This window comes from Ranitomeya imitator, chromosome 1 (assembly GCF_032444005.1).
Source record: "Ranitomeya imitator isolate aRanImi1 chromosome 1, aRanImi1.pri, whole genome shotgun sequence".
Taxonomy (NCBI): domain Eukaryota; kingdom Metazoa; phylum Chordata; class Amphibia; order Anura; family Dendrobatidae; genus Ranitomeya; species Ranitomeya imitator.
Genome location: NC_091282.1, coordinates 613,649,142 through 613,668,356, shown reverse-complemented (window position 1 = coordinate 613,668,356; position 19,215 = coordinate 613,649,142). Strand labels below are relative to the sequence as shown.

General features: G+C 46.6%; 1 protein-coding gene across 1 annotated transcript in view; it reads left to right on the top strand.

Moving 5' to 3' along the window:
• Nucleotides 1-19,215, top strand: part of ARHGAP30 (Rho GTPase activating protein 30) — a 203,005-nt gene that overhangs the window by 165,388 nt on the left and 18,402 nt on the right. The gene's annotated exons all lie outside the window — the stretch shown is intronic.

Below are 19,215 nucleotides of genomic sequence, written 5' to 3'. Positions count from 1 at the left end.
AGTGTGGGTTTCCCTGGAAGCGGTTCAGGTAATCACTCCTTGTTTTCGCTTAAAAGAATTCCCATGATGTGTGGGGCACATTCTGATCTTCGTGTCCTTCATATACGAGATTCATACAGCAAGTTAGGCATGAAAATAGTTTTCATAATTCTGAGAAAAGAGTAGTGCATTTCATAACTCAGCGATGTGATGTCACGACGAGAGGGCATACTGGTGAGTTGTGAATCAGTCTTGGCCCAGAAAGTGAGCTAACAGCAGTTCTGCAAGCTGTTCTAATGCACCTTGATGTGTCTCCTGAGCACACGGCCGCCATGATGATGCAATGACATAATGACCTGTAAGTGTTCTTTTCAATTTTAATCCTTTTTTTTATTTGTAATTGTATAGTACACATGATTTGTCTTCTTTATAATATCGTTTTATACTTTGTAAGCGTTGCCTACCTTTTTTGGAGTAAAATATAAAATTAATAGCTTGTCTTTCCCTGCTCTATAACAAACTGTCACGTCCTCTGAGGTGAATTATGCTACTAATTTGGGTTGGCTCCCGACACGTTAAGACTTGGAAAATCGGAGCTGGTGGTAGCATACTTTGTCCTGTGAGTTTGGGAGGCTTTGTAGCGATGGCGGCATTGATAATTATTGTTCCCGCCTGAGTGGGAGTAGTTATCTCGCCCTCACTGCAGCATGCCCAATCGCCAGTACATACAGTTACGTCCATATATATTTGGACAGAGACAACATTTTTCTAATTTTGGTTATAGACATTACCACAATAAATTTTAACTAAAATAATTCAGATGCAGTTGAAGTTCAGACTTTCAGCTCTCTTTTGAGGGTATCAACATTAAAATTGGATGAAGGGTTTAGGAGTTTCAGCTCCTTAATATGTGCCACCCTGTTTTTAAAGGGATCAAAAGTAATTGGACAGATTAAATAATTTAAAATAAAATGTTCATTTCTAGTACTTGGTTGAAAACCCCTTGGCAATGACTGCCTGAAGTCTTGAACTCATGGACATCACCAGACGCTGTGTTTCCTCTTTTTTGATGCTCTGCCAGGCCTTCTCTGTGGTGGTTTTCAGTTGCTGTTTGTTTGTGGGCCTTTCTGTCTGAAGTTTAGAGTTTAACACTAGAAGTCCCAGAAATTTCGAGCTCCCCCCTGAAGTCCCGAAAGAGGGTCAAATAACCCTTAGTCCAAACTGACAACAATGACGGCTCCAATTAGCATCCTTTTATTTGTAAATGTGGCCATTGCCTGAGGAATCTGCAGGGGGCAATTGTGTTGATCCACCTCAACAAAGGTCTTGTAAGAGAGTGTAAACAAAAGAATGTAAGCTGCTCCTGAGTGTGTCTGCCCAGCCTCCACCCTAGCAAATTTGCATGCTGCCTTTTGTGCTGTGGGGGATAAATAGGTGACTGCTTCACCTATTTTGTTCACAAGAAACAAAATGCAGAGAAGGCACACCATTCAACAGGCATTGGAACCGATCCTGAGCAACACCAACCCTTCTGACTCAGATGGAGAAGACATAGTCCTTCTACCGGATTCGGACTCTGAGCTGTCTTCAGGTTAGATTTTTCAAATTACCTATTTTTATTTCCTGACTATCTTTTTGCTAGGTTCACATTTGAGAGAATTTCAGTTCCCTGCGAATCCAGCAGGGAACCTAGAAATTTTCTCAGCCTCCGTATGATCCCAGCATGCGGGAGAGCGGGGAACGCAGTCCCTAACAACCCGCTGTGTTTACTGGTTACCAGCTACACAGCAGGCTGCGGGGAGTGTGATTTGCACCGCTGCATCCCCCCTCCCCAGGGAACGCATCTTGAGGAGTTCTCTGTGCGGGGGGATGCGGGGGTGCGAATCGCACTCCCCGCAGCCCGCTGTGTAGCTGGTAACCAGTAAACACAGCGGGTTGCTAGGGACCGCATTCCCCGCTCTCCCGCATGCAGGGAACATGCGGAGGCTGAGAAAATGTCTAAGTTCCCTGCTGGATTCGCAGGGAACTGAAATTCTCTCAAATGTGAACCTAGCCTTATTTAGAACCAAAACAAAATGTAAATTTGAAATTATTTATCTTGCAGATTAGGAGACTCCTCCTCTACCAAAAAGAGAGCTCGGTTGGTGAGTGAGCCGACAGAGACCGCAAAAGATGGCATAGTGTGGCGTGAAGTACAAGTGGGGAAACGTCTCCATTTCACCCCAATAGAACCCTACAGATGGAGAGCTAAGTGCTAAGGCCAGACAAAGTGTCCGGAGTTGCCTTCAGAGCTTCCTCTGTTTTATCACTCTTGACATGCTTCGTAGCATTCAAGAATGGACTACTCAACATGCATGTCACACGGAGCAGGTGGATTGGTTCATGGGTCTCCCGGAACTAATGGCATTTATTTCAGTCATTATCTTGCGGGGGGTGACCAAGGTTCCATCACTATGTGACAGCTGGTCAGCAAACCTGGCAAACCCAAGGATCATTGCAACTATGACCCAAAACCGCTTCCAAGACATCATGCAATACCTACGCTTTGATGACATGTTCACACGCAGTGAGCGAGTGGAGACCGATAAGTATGCTGCAATCTCTGATATGTGGAGATCGTTTGTCACCAACTGCATCGCATCCTACAACCCTGGTCGACACATCACTATCGATGAACAGCTTTTCCCGTCAAAGACTCGCTGCTGTTTTCTGCAATACATAGCAACAAAACCAGACAAGTTTGGCATCAAGTTTTGCGTGGCTTGCGACTTGAAATCAAAGTACATCTGTAATGTCCTCCCATATCTTGGCAAGGACCCCAGTTGTCCCAGCGGGGAGAGACTGTCCGAAACTGCAGTGATGCGGCTGATGGAACCATTCATGGACAAGGGCAGAACTGTAACCACGGACAATTTCTTTACATCATTGTCACTTGCACAACGACTGCTTAGCCGGAAAACCACTATACTCGGCACAGTCAACAAGAGCCGCCGGGAAATTCCTCAAACCGCTAGACAGATGGACCACACTGAATTCCCCACTCAGGTGTTTTCAACCACTGGTGCCACACTGACAGTGTATGCACCCAAACGAAAGAAGGCTGTCTACATTCTCAGCAGCATGCACAGTGTGGTTGAGACTGAGGATACCAACAAAAGGAAGCCAAACACGGTCAGACTACAACCACACAAAGTGCGGTGTGGATATAATGGACCAAATGGTGCGGGAGTACAGCGTGCGTGCAGGAACACGGAGATGGCCAGTCGCCGTGTTCTACAACATGATTGACATGGCAGCACCGAATGCTCATGTTCTTTATCAGGCATGCACTGGAATGCAGGAGAGACGGGTGGACTTCCTGGATGAGCTTGCAAAAGAGTTAGGTGGCTCTCATGTGATTAAAAAGAAGGCACGCAAGGAGAAACTCCTTCGGCAACAACCTTCCACACCCAGCCCTGGCAAAAGGGCGAAGTGTCAGGTCAACCATCGATGCACGAACAATTGTGCAACTGAGAGATGTGTTGACTGCTACAAATACACGTGTGGCAAATGTACCAGGGACATACCCAGGCAGTGCCAGGTATGTTCCGACAGTGCGGACAGACTGCTGAGTGAGTGCTGAAATGCTAGTCACACAAGGACATGCCACTCACACACACACAGCCCCCCACTGCAGCCTATTGAAAATATGTGTGGAATTGATATTTATTCCTTGTATTTTTTTTTATAACAAAAATAAAAAGTATGGAAACAAATAACAGTTGTTCTTTTGTATATTTTTCACACTGAAATTTCAGTCCTCTTGTGCAATTTTTTTCGCTAGTGTGCTTGAGGCCTTAGACACAAATGCTTCTGTTCATTACTCACAGCTGTACCTTGCTCTAAAATTTCTAATTCTCTATTTAAAAAAATATAAAAAATGATTGTTTCAGTGCTTTTTTGCTCAAATAAAACTAAACTAAATACAATATGTATAGTCTTTATATTATCAAATACAATAAACTGAATAGAACTAAAGGTACCTTCACACTCAGCGATGCTGCAGCGATACCGACAACGATGTCGCAGCGTCGCTGTTTGGTCGCTGGAGAGCTGTCACACAGACAGCTCTCCAGCGACCAACGATGCCGGTAACCAGGGTAAACTGTGTTGGCATATGCAACAGATTAGGACTTATTATAAGTGAAAGGAGGACTTTATACTAACCAGACAGCAGATGGCGATAGTGTGTAAAGTTATATACTTGCTGTAATGTGGGGAGGGAAGCCCTCAGTTGTTGGTTGTTTTCTTACTTCCTGTTTTGCTTTTCTTCATGAATGTGTTGTCTTCAGTGCACGGACTGTGTGACACTGAAATGTATCTCATGTTTATCCAGTATGAAGTAAATACTGTTTACTCAAGATATCTTGCTGATTGAAGCTCTCCTAAGTACAGCGGTGACTGCAAGAAGACGCACTCTTGCAAGAAGACGCACTCTGCAACAAACTGGTCTGTCCTCGACGCTGTGCTTTCCTGCACTGACTGTGAGTACAGCGGCCGGAAAGCAGAGCGTTGGCGTCACCGCTGTGCTTTCCGGCTGGCCGGCGCTCACAGCCAGTGCAGAGAAGCACAGCGCCGGGGACAGACAGCAGAAGGTAAGTATGTAGTGTTTGGTTTTTTTTACTTTTACGCTGGTAACCAGGGTAAACATCGGGTTACTAAGCGCGGCCCTGCGCTTAGTAACCCGATGTTTACCCTGGTTACCAGTGAAGACATCGCTGAATCGGCGTCACACACGCCGATTCAGCGATGTCTGCAGGGAGTCCAGCGACGAAGTAAAGTGCTGGACTTTCTGCAGAGACCAACGATGTCACAGCAGGATCCTGATCGCTGCTGCCTGTCAAACTGAACAATATCGCTAGCCAGGACGCTGCAACGTCACGGATCGCTAGCGATATCGTTTAGTGTGACGGTACCTTAACTAGAAACTAAAAGGCCAAACTCAATGGAAAACAACAACCCCCTGTGGTGCGACAGTAAAGGCCTTAATTACAGAACAAAAGAGGGTGATTAGAGGATGTTAGCTAAAGTCATTCGGACCATCTCTGGGTTCCAAAGGTAGAAATGTTAAATGACCCCTCTCTGGGACTTCTAGTGTTAACAAGTGAAATGCATGCTTAATTGGGTTGAGATCAGGTGATTGACTTGGCCATTCAAGAATATTCCACTTCTTTGCTTTAATAAACTCCTGGGTTGCTTTGTCTTTATGTTTTGGGTCTTTGTCCATCTGTAGTATGAAACGACGACCAATCAGTTTGGCTGGATCTGAGCACACAGTATGGCTCTGAATGCCTCAGAATTCATTCGGCTGCTTCTGTCCTGTGTCACATCATCAATAAACACTAGTGATCCAGAGCCACTGGCAGCCATGCATGCCCAAGCCATGACACTGCCTCCGCCGTGTTTTACAGATGATATGGTATGCTTTGGATCATGAGCTGTACCACGCCTTCGCCATACTTTTCTCTTTCTATCATTCTGGTAGAGGTTGATTTTGGTTTCATCTGTCCAAAGAATGTTCTTCCAGAACTGTGCTGGCTTTTTTAGATGTTTTTTAGTAAAGTCCAGTCTAGCCTTTTTATTCTTGATGCTTCTGAGTGGCTTGCACCGTACAGTGAACCCTTTGTAATTACTTTCATGCAGTCTTCTCTTTATGGTAGATTTGGATATTGATACGCTTACCTCCTGGAGAGTGTTGTTCACTTGGTTGGCTGTTGTGAAGCGGTTTCTCTTCACCATGGAGATTATTCTGTGATCATCCACCACTGTTGTCTTCTGTGGGCGCCCAGGTCTTTTTGCATTGATGAGTTCACCAGTGCCAGCTTTCTTTCTCAGGATGTACCAAACTGTAGATTTTGTCACTCCTAATATTTGAAAACACAAAAAAAGCACAGTAAAACCAAAAACACTCTGTTGCAAAAAAATCACAGTGGACAGCAAGGGCTAGTAAAAAAATGGAAAAAACAGGGTATTTGGTTGATACGTTTTTTGCAAAAAATGTATATTAAGCCACTCTAACAAGCGTCAATGTATACCCATATCGAGCAATCCTAACTAATGTATGTAATCCCTATCTGATGTATTTAAAACCTGGTCATATGTACAATACCTGTATGAGCAGGATTCAGAAAAGGAATGTCCATGTCGACACGCTGGACAGAACGGCTCCTGTGCACACAGCTCAAAAAAAAAGAGGGGTGGAGGCCTCCCCAGTCTTGTGGACACAAGAAAACAATTATGTAATACCAGAACACATGAGCTGCGTGCGCAGTGAACAAGCCCGTAGAGACATGTTCACACCACCAAGAGATTGAAAACACAAAAAAGCACAGTAAAACCAAAAACACTCTGAGTTGAGCTGTGCGCACAGCAGCCGTTCTGTCCAGCGTGTCCACATGGACATTCCTTTTCTGAATCCTGCTCATACAGGTATTGTACATATGACCAGGTTTTAAATACATCAGCTAGGGATTGCATACATTAGTTAGGACTGCTCTGACATGGGTATACCTTGACGTTTGAAAGAGTCGCTTAATATACATTTTTTGCAAAAAACGTATCAACCAAATACCCTGTTTTCCCATCTTTTTACTAGCACTTGCTGTCCACTGTGATTTTTTTTGCAACAGAGTGTTTTTGGTTTTACTGTGCTTTTTTGTGTTTTCAAGTCTCTTGGTGGTGTGAACGTGTCTCTACAGGCTTGTTCACTACACCCGCAGCTCAAGTGTTCTGGTATTACATCACTCCTAATATTGTAGCAATTTCTCGGATGTTTTTTTTCTGTTTTCACAGCTTAAGGATGGCTTGTTTCAGCTGCATGGAGAGCTCCTTTGACCACATGTTTACTTCACAGCAAAACCTTCTAAATGCAAGCACCACACCTCAAATCAACTCCATGCCATTTATCTGCTTAATTGAGAATGACATAACGAAGGGATTGCCCACACCTGTTCATGAAATAGCCTTGGAGTCAACTGTCCAATTAATTTTGGTCCCTTTAAAAACAGGGTGGCACATGTTAAGGAGCAGAAACTCCTAAACCCTTCATCCAATTTTAATGTGGTACCCTCAAATGAAAGCTGAAAGTCTGAACTTCAACTGCATCTGAATTGTGTTGTTTAAATCTCATTGAGGTAATGTCTATAACCAAAATTAGAAAAATGTTGTCTCTGTCCAAATATATATGGACTTAACTGTAGCAGGCAGCCTTTCTGGCGAGAAATTACCCTAGGTGCAGTACCCACACTGACCTGAGGGTAAGGGGAGCACCAGAGAGCTGCAAGTTCCAAACCGGAACTGGGAAGTGGGAAATAAATCCCCTTCAGAAGGAACCAGGGGCAACCAAACAACCCCGGTTCGCAACAAATTGGTGTGAGTGTTGGGGATGATAAAGGTATCTTCCCCATGAACCGTGACATATTGGTGGGATCCGTGACATATCCGGTGGGATTCGTGACATATTGGTGGCAGCGGTGGGATAATAGAGCATTAGTGATCGGGTTTAAGCAATCATTCCTCTCACTAAAAACTTGCACAGTTCTTGAGAGGACCTTGCGTAAAAAAGTTTTGGCGAACAAGTTCAGTGTTTACTAGTCCTGAGACGATACCATGTGTACTTGCGATTACCCCTTCCCTTTCTCTCTGTTTTTCTATCCTATCTTTGATTTGGCAATGTTGGCCGCAAAATGAGAAGGCTGGTACACCCAGCAGAAGAAGGACACTCTTATTGCCCTTTGCGGGTTGATGCAGATTGACGCGATGGGCAAAAACAAAAGCCAACTAGTCACGGCTCTGGTGCAACAGGAAATCGCTCAGAGCCCAGCGGATGCAGAAGCTAGCCCAAGTGAAAAGGGGGCTGCAGCAGAGGTCCAACCACTGAATGCCAGCCCTACTAACAACCAGGGCGGATTGAACCCCAACCTGCAAGTGGCCTTGGAACGACTCCCTGCTGACGACCATGATGGACGGCTGCAGCTGATCCAGCAATACCACGAGAAAGAGGAAAAGCGAGCCGAGCGGGAGGCCCAAGCTCGGAGGGACCATGAACTGCAGATGGCCCAACTCAGAGCCAGAGCCGTACCATTTACCACGCGGATCAGTGAGTCAAGCAACGCTCAGCTACCATAACCCCGGCTAGAGCACTCTCCTGTGATGGAAAAGAATGGGGACATGGACACTTTTCTGCGGGCATTTGAGAAAGCCTGCCGACAGTCCCAGCTGCCTGGGGATGAATGGGCTCAATAACTGAACCCTGGGCTAAAAGGCAAAGCTCTGGAGGTGTTTGCTTCTCTCCCGACAGACCAAGATGAAGATTGAGGCCATTAAGCAGGCCCTGATAACAAAGTACCAACTGACTCCTGAGGTTTACCGCAGAAAGTTCCGGAACCTCCAACGTGGCCCACACGACAGTTACAGCGATGTGGCGCATGGACTCGGGACCCACTTTGACTAGTGGACCCAAGGACTGTCAGTGACCACCTTTGCACAGCTGCGGGACCTGATGATCAAAGACCAGTTCTTACATATTTGCCCAGCTGAGGTGCGACAGTTCGTTATGGACCGAGAACCCAAAGATGTGACTAAAGCAGCGCAGATTGCCGATGCCTATAAGGCCAACCGTAAATCGGAAGTGCGGAAGCCAGTCACCGCCAGCTGGAGAGGTGGTAAGCCTGCAACCAACGCCAGTACCCCTGCCAGCCAACTCACCGGAGGCCCCTGTCCCCATTGCCAACAGCACCAGACCTACCACTGACTTTCGCCAGTATTTTTTCTGCAAGTGGACTGGTCACATCAGCGCCCACTGTCTGGAGAAGCAGAGGATCCCCCCAGCCAAGGCCCCAGGGCCTACTGCAGCAGTTTTTTTGGTGGGTGGGGCGGTTGGGAGGGTCTGTGTTGTGAATTCTGTGGCAGAGCTCCCTCCTGTGGTCACAAGTGGTACTTCGGCTGATTCTCTCTGGGAGCTTCCGTTTGTGGATGAAACTGGTACTGCTGCTTCTGAGTTTCCTCCCTCAGGTGATCTGGTGAGGTCGTTAGGTGCTTCTCTACTTAACCCCACCTAATGCTTTGATTCATGCTTCCTGTCAATGTTCCAGTGTTGGACTTGTATTTCCCTGGATCATTCCTGTGGCCTGCTGCTCTGCATAGCTAAGTGCTTCTTTGCTATTTGTTTGCTATTTTTTCTGTCCAGCTTGTCTATTTGTTCTGCTGGAAGCTCTGGGACGCAAAGGGTGTACCTCCGTGCCGTTAGTTCGGTACGGAGGGTCTTTTTGCTCCCTTTGCGTGGTTTTCTTTAGGGTTTTGTGTAGACCGCAAAGTTATCTTTCCTATCCTCGCTCTGTTTAGAAAGTCGGGCCTCAATTTGCTGAATCTATTTCATCCCTACGTTTGTCTTTTCATCTTACTCACAGTCATTATATGTGGGGGGCTGCCTTTTCCTTTGGGGGATTTCTCTGAGGCAAGGTAGGCTTATTTTTCTATCTTCAGGCTAGTTAGTTTCTCAGGCTGTGCCGAGTTGCATAGGGAGCGTTAGGCGCAATCCACGGCTGCCTCTAGTTGTGTTTGGAGAGGATTAGGGATTGCGGTCTGCAGAGTTCCCACGTCTCAGAGCTCGTTCTATTATTTTGGGTTATTGTCAGATCACTGTATGTGCTCTGACCTCCATGTCCATTGTGATTCTGAATTGCCTTTCATAACAGTACAGGAAGCCAAAAGTACTAATGATTCTCAATAGAGGGAAAAAAGAAGTTCTGAGACCTTTTTTTTTTCTTGGCATTGTGTTTTGTCTTTTTTTTCCCCTAGACATTTGGGTGGTTCAGTACACAGGTGTAGCGATGGACATTAGAAGTCTGTCTTCATTTGTGGATCAGCTCTCGGCAAGAGTACAAAAGATTCAAGACACTATTGATCAGAAATCTATGTTAGAACCAAGAATTCCTATTCCTGATTTGTTTTTTGGAGATAGAACTAAGTTTCTGAGTTTCAAAAATAATTGTAAGTTATTTCTGGCCTTGAAACCTCGTTCCTCTGGTGATCCAGTTCAACAGGTTTTGATTATTATTTCTTTTTTGCGCGGCGACCCTCAAGACTGGGCATTTTCCCTTGCGCCAGGAGATCCTGCATTAAGTAATATCAATGCGTTTTTCCTGGCGCTCGGATTGCTGTACGATGAGCCTAATTCAGTGGATCAGGCAGAAAAGAATTTGCTGGCTCTTTGTCAGGGTCAGGATGAGATAGAGGTATATTGCCAGAAATTTAGAAAATGGTCAGTGCTCACTCAATGGAATGAATCTGCGCTGGCAGCTATGTTCAGAAAGGGTCTCTCTGAAGCCCTTAAGGATGTCATGGTGGGATTTCCTATGCCTGCTGGTTTGAATGAGTCTATGTTTTTGGCTATTCAGATCGGTCGACGCTTGCGTGAGCGTAAATCTGTGCACCATTTGGCGGTATTACCTGAGCTTAAACCTGAGCCTATGCAGTGCGATAGGACTTTGACCAGAGTTGAACGGCAAGAACACAGACGTCTGAATGGGCTGTGTTTCTACTGTGGTGATTCCACTCATGCTATCTCTGATTGTCCTAAGCGCACTAAGCGGTTCGCTAGGTCTGCCACCATTGGTACGGTACAGTCAAAATTTCTTCTGTCCATTACCTTGATCTGCTCTTTGTCATCGTAGTCTGTCATGGCGTTTGTGGATTCAGGCGCTGCTCTGAATTTGATGGACTTGGAATATGCTAAGCGTTGTGGGTTTTTCTTGGAGCCCTTGCAGTGTCCTATTCCATTGAGAGGAATTGATGCTACGCCTTTGGCCAAGAATAAGCCTCAATACTGGACCCAGCTGACCATGTGCATGGCTCCTGCACATCAGGAGGTTATTCGCTTTCTGGTGTTGCATAATCTGCATGATGTGGTCGTGTTGGGGTTGCCATGGCTACAAGCCCATAATCCAGTATTGGATTGGAAATCCATGTCGGTGTCCAGCTGGGGTTGTCAGGGGGTACATGGTGATGTTCCATTTTTGTCAATTTCGTCATCCACCCCTTCTGAGGTTCCAGAGTTCTTGTCTGATTACCGGGATGTATTTGATGAGCCCAAGTCCGATGCCCTACCTCCGCATAGGGATTGTGATTGTGCTATCGATTTGATTCCTGGTAGTAAATTCCCAAAAGGTCGATTGTTTAATTTATCCGTGCCCGAGCACACCGCTATGCGCAGTTATGTATAGGAATCCCTGGAGAAGGGGCATATTCGCCCGTCATCGTCGCCATTAGGAGCAGGGTTCTTTTTTGTAGCCAAAAAGGATGGTTCGCTGAGACCTTGTATAGATTATCGCCTTCTTAATAAGATCACTGTTAAATTTCAGTACCCCTTGCCTTTGTTATCTGATTTGTTTGCTCGGATTAAGGGGGCTAGTTGGTTCACCAAGATTGATCTTCGTGGTGCGTATAATCTGGTGCGAATCAGGCGAGGCGATGAATGGAAAACTGCATTTAATACGCCCGAGGGTCATTTTGAGTATCTAGTGATGCCATTCGGACTTGCCAATGCTCCATCGGTGTTTCAGTCCTTTATGCATGACATCTTCCGAGAGTACCTGGATAAATTCCTGATTGTGTACTTGGATGACATTTTGATCTTCTCGGATGATTGGGAGTCTCATGTGAAACAGGTCAGAACGGTTTTTCAGGTCCTGCGTGCTAATTTTTTGTTTGTGAAGGGATCAAAGTGTCTCTTTGGTGTGCAGAAGGTTTCATTTTTGGGGTTCATCTTTTCCCCTTCTACTATCGATATGGATCCTGTTAAGGTCCAAGCCATCCATGATTGGACTCAGCCGACATCTCTGAAAAGTCTGGTAAAGTTCCTGGGCTTTGCTAATTTTTATCGTCGCGTCATCTGCAATTTTTCTAGTATTGCCAAACCATTGACCGATTTGACCAAGAAGGGTGCTGATTTGGTCAATTGGTCTTCTGCTGCTGTGGAAGCTTTTCAAGAGTTGAAGCGTCGTTTTTCTTCTGCCCCTGTGTTGTGTCAACCAGATGTTTCTCTTCCGTTCCAGGTCGAGGTTGATGCTTCTGAGATTGGAGCAGGGGCTGTTTTGTCGCAGAGAGGTTCTGATTGTTCAGTGATGAAACCATGCGCTTTTTTTTCCAGGAAGTTTTCGCCTGCTGAGCGAAATTATGATGTGGGCAACCGAGAGTTGCTGGCCATGAAGTGGGCATTCGAGGAGTGGCGTCATTGGCTTGAAGGAGCTAAGCATCGCGTGGTGGTATTGACTGATCATAAGAACTTGACTTATCTCGAGTCTGCTAAACGTTTGAATCCTAGACAGGCTCGTTGGTCGCTGTTTTTTGCCCGTTTTGACTTTGTCATTTCGTACCTTCCGGGCTCTAAAAATGTGAAGGCGGATGCTCTGTCTAGGAGTTTTGTGCCCGACTCTCCGGGTTTATCTGAGCCGGCGGGTATCCTCAAGGAAGGAGTAATTGTGTCTGCCATCTCCCCTGATTTGCGGCGGGTGCTGCAAAAATTTCAGGCTAATAAACCTGATCGTTGTCCAGCGGAGAAACTGTTTGTCCCGGATAGGTGGACAAATAAAGTGATCTCTGAGGTTCATTGTTCGGTGTTGGCTGGTCATCCTGGAATCTTTGGTACCAGAGAGTTAGTGGCTAGATCCTTTTGGTGGCCATCTCTGTCGTGGGATGTGCGTGCTTTTGTGCAGTCCTGTGGGATTTGTGCTCGGGCTAAGCCCTGCTGTTCTTGTGCCAGTGGGTTGATTTTGCCCTTGCCGGTCCCGAAGAGACCTTGGACACATATCTCTATGGATTTTATTTCAGATCTTCCCGTCTCTCAAAAGATGTCAGTCATTTGGGTGGTCTGTGATCGCTTTTCTAAGATGGTCCATCTGGTACCCTTGTCCAAATTGCCTTCCTCCTCTGATTTGGTGCCATTGTTCTTCCAGCATGTGGTTCGTTTGCATGGCATTCCAGAGAATATCGTTTCTGACAGAGGTTCCCAGTTTGTTTCGAGGTTTTGGCGAGCCTTTTGTGGTAGGATGGGCATTGACTTGTCTTTTTCCTCGGCTTTTCATCCTCAGACTAATGGCCAGACCGAACGAACCAATCAGACCTTGGAAACCTATCTGAGATGCTTTGTTTCTGCCGATCAGGATGACTGGGTGTCCTTTTTGCCTTTGGCTGAGTTCGCCCTTAATAATCGGGCCAGCTCGGCTACCTTGGTTTCGCCATTTTTCTGCAATTCTGGGTTCCATCCTCGTTTCTCTTCAGGACAGGTTGAGTCTTCGGACTGTCCTGGTGTGGATGCTGTGGTGGACAGGTTGCAGCAGATTTGGACTCATGTAGTGGACAATTTGACCTTGTCCCAGGAGAAGGCTCAACGTTTCGCTAATCGCAGATGCCGTGTGGGTCCCCGACTTCGTGTTGGGGATCTGGTTTGGTTATCTTCTCGTCATATTCCTATGAAGGTTTCCTCTCCTAAGTTTAAGCCTCGTTTCATTGGTCCTTATAGGATTTCTGAGGTTCTTAATCCTGTGTCTTTTCGTCTGACCCTCCCAGATTCTTTTTCCATACATAACGTCTTCCATAGGTCATTGTTGCGGAGATACGTGGCACCTATGGTTCCATCTGTTGACCCTCCTGCCCCGGTTTTGGTGGAGGGGGAATTGGAGTATATTGTGGAGAAGATTTTGGATTCTCGTGTTTCAAGAAGGAAACTCCAGTATCTGGTTAAATGGAAGGGTTATGCTCAGGAAGATAATTCCTGGGTTTTTGCCTCTGATGTCCATGCTCCCGATCTTGTTCGTACCTTTCCTGTGGCTCATCCTGGTCGGCCTGGGGGCTCTGGTGAGGGTTCGGTGACCCCTCATCAAGGGGGGGTACTGTTGTGAATTCTGTGGCAGAGCTCCCTCCTGTGGTCACAAGTGGTACTTCGGCTATTCTCTCTGGGAGCTTCCGTTTGTGGAGGAAACTGGTACTGCTGCTTCTGAGTTTCCTCCCTCAGGTGATCTGGTGAGGTCGTTAGGTGCTTCTCTACTTAACCCCACCTAATGCTTTGATTCATGCTTCCTGTCAATGTTCCAGTGTTGGACTTGTATTTCCCTGGATCATTCCTGTGGCCTGCTGCTCTGCATAGCTAAGTGCTTCTTTGCTATTTGTTTGCTATTTTTTCTGTCCAGCTTGTCTATTTGTTCTGCTGGAAGCTCTGGGACGCAAAGGGTGTACCTCCGTGCCGTTAGTTCGGTACGGAGGGTCTTTTTGCTCCCTTTGCGTGGTTTTCTTTAGGGTTTTGTGTAGACCGCAAAGTTATCTTTCCTATCCTCGCTCTGTTTAGAAAGTCGGGCCTCAATTTGCTGTATCTATTTCATCCCTACGTTTGTCTTTTCATCTTACTCACAGTCATTATATGTGGGGGGCTGCCTTTTCCTTTGGGGGATTTCTCTGAGGCAAGGTAGGCTTATTTTTCTATCTTCAGGCTAGTTAGTTTCTCAGGCTGTGCCGAGTTGCATAGGGAGCGTTAGGTGCAATCCACGGCTGCCTCTAGTTGTGTTTGGAGAGGATTAGGGATTGCGGTCTGCAGAGTTCCCACGTCTCAGAGCTCGTTCTATTATTTTGGGTTATTGTCAGATCACTGTATGTGCTCTGACCTCCATGTCCATTGTGATTCTGAATTGCCTTTCATAACAGGTCTGTGACAATGTGCAGAATGTCACATGGGTGCCATGTCGCTACAGGCCTCAAAGACATCGAGGCTGAATGAACCCTCATCCGACCCGAACTGGCAGCCCCTGAAGAGATTATTCCAGGGAAAACCCTGACTGTCACCGGGATTGGGGGCATCAGCTGACCCCTGCCAATAGCCCGGGTGTATATAGCTTGGGGTGCCTGGAGCGGGGTAAAGCAAGTGGGGCTGTCCGATAACTTGCCCAATAATGTTTTATTGGGGACTGATTTTGGAGAATGGTTGCATACTATGTCCCTGACTCCCCTCCCTGATCAAATGCTGATGATAGCAATGGGAAATTGCATGTGCTACCTGACAATGCTTTACCGATTAATGATGTACCTGATAATCATTTTTCTGAAAATGCTGAGGGTAATACCGATAATGCTTATGATGAAAATATGCATATTTTACCTGATAACCAATTATTTCCTAAGAATGATATGTTCACAGGTGCAGGAGTGCTCAGCCACGTCACTCCGCGGGGTGGAATGGCTTAGGAACCCCTAACAGGAGCTAGCGATGGTGCTAAGGTAAATGGGGAGATGCATGGGAACCACGAGGAAGGTGATGCTGTGCAACTGACCAGTGCCACAGAGGAAGATAACTGCCCCATAAGTAGCACTGTTCCTGAGGTAATGGGGGTGGATGGGGAGGTAGTACCCATAGCAGCGCCGGCTGAGGGATCTGTGGAAATCCTCGGGAAGACAGCCACCCGCAGTCAGAGTGCCCGAAACACAGATAGCGTCCTGCTTTCTGGACCCTGTGAAAACAGCCCTGTGCAACGCTCCTGTGTTGAAAGCAGTCGACCGTTCTTGGTGCAGACCGACGCCAGCAAGTTTGGCCTCGGTGCTGTGCTCAGCCAGGTCGACTAGGGGAACCAAGAGCACCCCATGTTGTTCCTGAGTCGGAAGCTTCTGCTGAGGTAAGTGGCCTTTCCACCATTGAGAAGGAGTGTCTGGCCATTGTCTGGGCCCTGTAACATTTGCAGCCCTACCTGTACGGTTGTACCTTCGCTGTGGTGACGGACCAAAACCCTCTGTGCTGGCTACAAGCCATGTGTGGAACCAACGGAAGGTTGCTACGCTGGAGCCTTGCCCTCCAGCAGTATGACTTCACAGTCAAACACAAAATGAGCAGGGAGCATGGCAATGGAGATGGGTTGTCCCACTGGGGCGAACCTGCTGAGGTACAAATGGATGAGTATCGTGAGGTTCTGCCTCTGTAGCGCAGTCCAAAATGGGGAGGTGTCACGATAATGTAAAAATGTCAAAATGTGAGTTTAGTTCTAGAAGGTACCATGGCACAGACACACACTGCAGATTCGACCCCCCTCTTTCTCCCCCACTGCATTCGCTGATACAAAAACCAAGCCCTATGGCAGGCACACTCTGTGCAACTTGATACCAATGTGTCGCAGCCCCCTGAGCAGTTTTATGGCTTTTAGCTGCAGCAGACAAATCTCCCTACACTACTCAATTCCCCTTCCCACCTGATACTGGTTGAAACTGGTATAGGAACCTTGCACTTCTATTGTTCTTTCAAGGGTATATATGGGCACTGATCCAGTCTAGGGATATAAGATTTATATACTCCGGATGTCCATCGATAGATCTATAACCCCCTGATACCGCTAGAAGCTAAACCCAGCAAGGGCAAAGTGCAGGTTTCCCCAGAAGCATTTCAGGTAATCACTCCATGTTTACACTTAAAAGAATTCCCATGATGTGGGGCACATTGTGATCATCGTTTCCTTCGTATACAAGATCCATACAGCGAGTTAGGCATGAAAATAGTTTTCATAATTCTGAGAAAAGAGGAGTGCATTTTATAACTCAGCCCACTCAGAAATTTCACGATGAGAGGGCATATCTTAACCCTGGTGAGTTGTGAATCAGTTTTGGCCCAGGAAGCGAGCTAACAGCACTGAAAGCTGTTGTAATGCACCTTGATGTGTCTCCTGAGCACACGGGCTCCATAATGATGCAATGACACAACGACCTGTAAGTGTTCTTTTCAATTTTAGTCTTTTTTTATTTGTAATTGTATTGTATCCATGATTTGTCTTCTTTATAATATCGGTTTATACTTTGTAAACACTGCCTACCTTTTTTCGCAGTACAATATAAATTTACTAGCTTGTCTTTCCCTGCTCTATAACGAACTGTCACGTCCTCTGAGGTGAATTACTCTACTACTGTAATTTGAGTTGGCTCCGGACCCATTAATGGAAAATCAGAGCTGGTGGCAGCATACTTTGTCCTGTGCATTTGAGAGGCTTTGTAGCGACGGCGGCATTGATAATTATTGTTCCCGCGTGAGTGGGAGTAGTTATCTCACCCTCATTTCAGCATGCCCAATCGCCAGTACATAGCAGGCAGCCTTTCTGGCGACTAATTACCCTGGGTGCAGTACCCTGACTGACCTGAGGATAAGGGGAGCGCCAGAGAGCTGCAAGTTCCAAACCAGAACTGGGAAGTTGGAGATAGATAAATCCCCTTAAGAAGGAACCAGGGAAAACTAAACAACCCCGGTTCATGAAAAACAAATTGGTGTGAGTGGTGGGGATGATAAAGGTATCTTCCCCGTGAACCGTGACATATTGATGGAATCCCTGACATATCTGGTGGGATTTATGACACTGTGTGATATATATCGGGATGATTTGTATGATATATATCGGGATGCTGTGTGTGATACGTATCGGGATGCTGTGTGATATATATCGGAATGTTGTTTTATATATAATGCAATGTTGTGTGCAATATTTATCAGGATGCTGTGTGGGATATATTGGAATGCTGTGTGATATATATTGGGATTCTGTGTGATATTGTAGGAAGATGGAGCGGGCCAGTGATGCCTCTCTCTTGTGTCGGTTCTGGAACTATCAGGGTTGTCACCATTGTTGCTGGGGGGAAAGTTGTCTGATCCGGACAGACCTTTACACTTAACTGTATGGGGCGTTTCAGGGATAAAAGGAACGGTGTGCAGGAAAGCGGGAGACTTGGTGGGAAGACAAAGCGCGCAGCAGAAGAAAGTTTACTCACTCTCCGTGGGGCTACGCGATAGAGCAGGCCTGCGCTGCATCTCCTAAGCCCTTGCGCACACTGAAAGTGAGGGATGTGAACTCGTGTGCCCACTCACTCCTGTGACTGAGGGTTTGACCCCCATCATTCCGCTGACTTCCGCGAGTGCGCGGCCTAAATCTGACCAGGCGAATCACCTAAAACCGGGAAGCTTCATTCCCTTCCTCACCACTGGGCAGAGACACCTTCCGGCGGTGTCAGAAACTGCGTCACTTCGCGAACGTCGTCCAGGTAGGCTTCATTCACACTTGCGTCGGTACGGAGCCGTCACAATGCGTCGGCCCGACGTACTGACGCACTTTGTGAAAATTATGCACAACGTGGGCAGCGGATGAAGTTTTTCAATGCATCTGCTACCCAGTTTATGTCCCAGGGAGGAGGGGGCGGATGTTATGATACGGTGGTCTAGGAGCAACATGGAACGAGCTCTGAAGGACGTGGTAACTTTACTAACCGCAGTCCCTAAGCTCAACACAACACTAGAAGTAGCCGTGGAATGCTCCTAATTCTCCCTAGGCATCTCGTCACAGCCTAAGAGCTAACTACCCCTAAAGAAAGAAGCAGGAAAACTATCTTGCCTCAGAGAAAATCCCCAAAGGATAGATTAGCCCCCCATAAATAATGACTGTGAGTGGAGAGGGAAAAGACATACACAGAATGAAACCAGGATGAGCACAGGAGGCCAGTCTAGCTAAATAGATAGGACAGGATGGAATACTGTGCGGTCAGTATAAAACACTACAAAAATCCACGCAGAGTTTACAAAAAAAACTCCACACCTGACTAAAGGTGTGGATGGCAAATCTGCCTCCCAGAGCTTCCAGCAAGACAGAATTAATTCACACTGATAAGCTGGACAAACATAGAAAGCACAGAATGGATAAGTCCACAATCTATGGACAGAAAAGAGCAAGCTTAGCTGAACTGGTCAGGATAACAGGGAATTCCAAAGAGATGTGAATCCAACCAGGAACCATTTACAAGTGGCACTGGCTGAAGACAGAGCCAGACCTAAATAGCCGAGCAGAAGAGAAGATAAGTGGAGGCAGCTGATGACAGCTAACTCCAAGGAGCAGCCATACCACTAGAAACCACTAGAGGGAGCCCAAGAGCAGAACTCACAAAAGTGCCACTTACAGCCACCGGAGGGAGCCCAAGAGCGGAATTCACAACAGGCGGAGTTCCGGCCGCGCATGCACGGTCAGAAATGGCAGACGCGACGTGCAAAAAAACGTTACATTGAACTTTTTGTGACGACGGTCTGCCAAAACACAACGGATCCAGTGCACGACAGACACGACGTGTTGCCATCCGTCGTGATCCGTCGGCAATACAAGTCTATGGGCAAAAAACGCATCCTGCGAGTACATTTGCAGG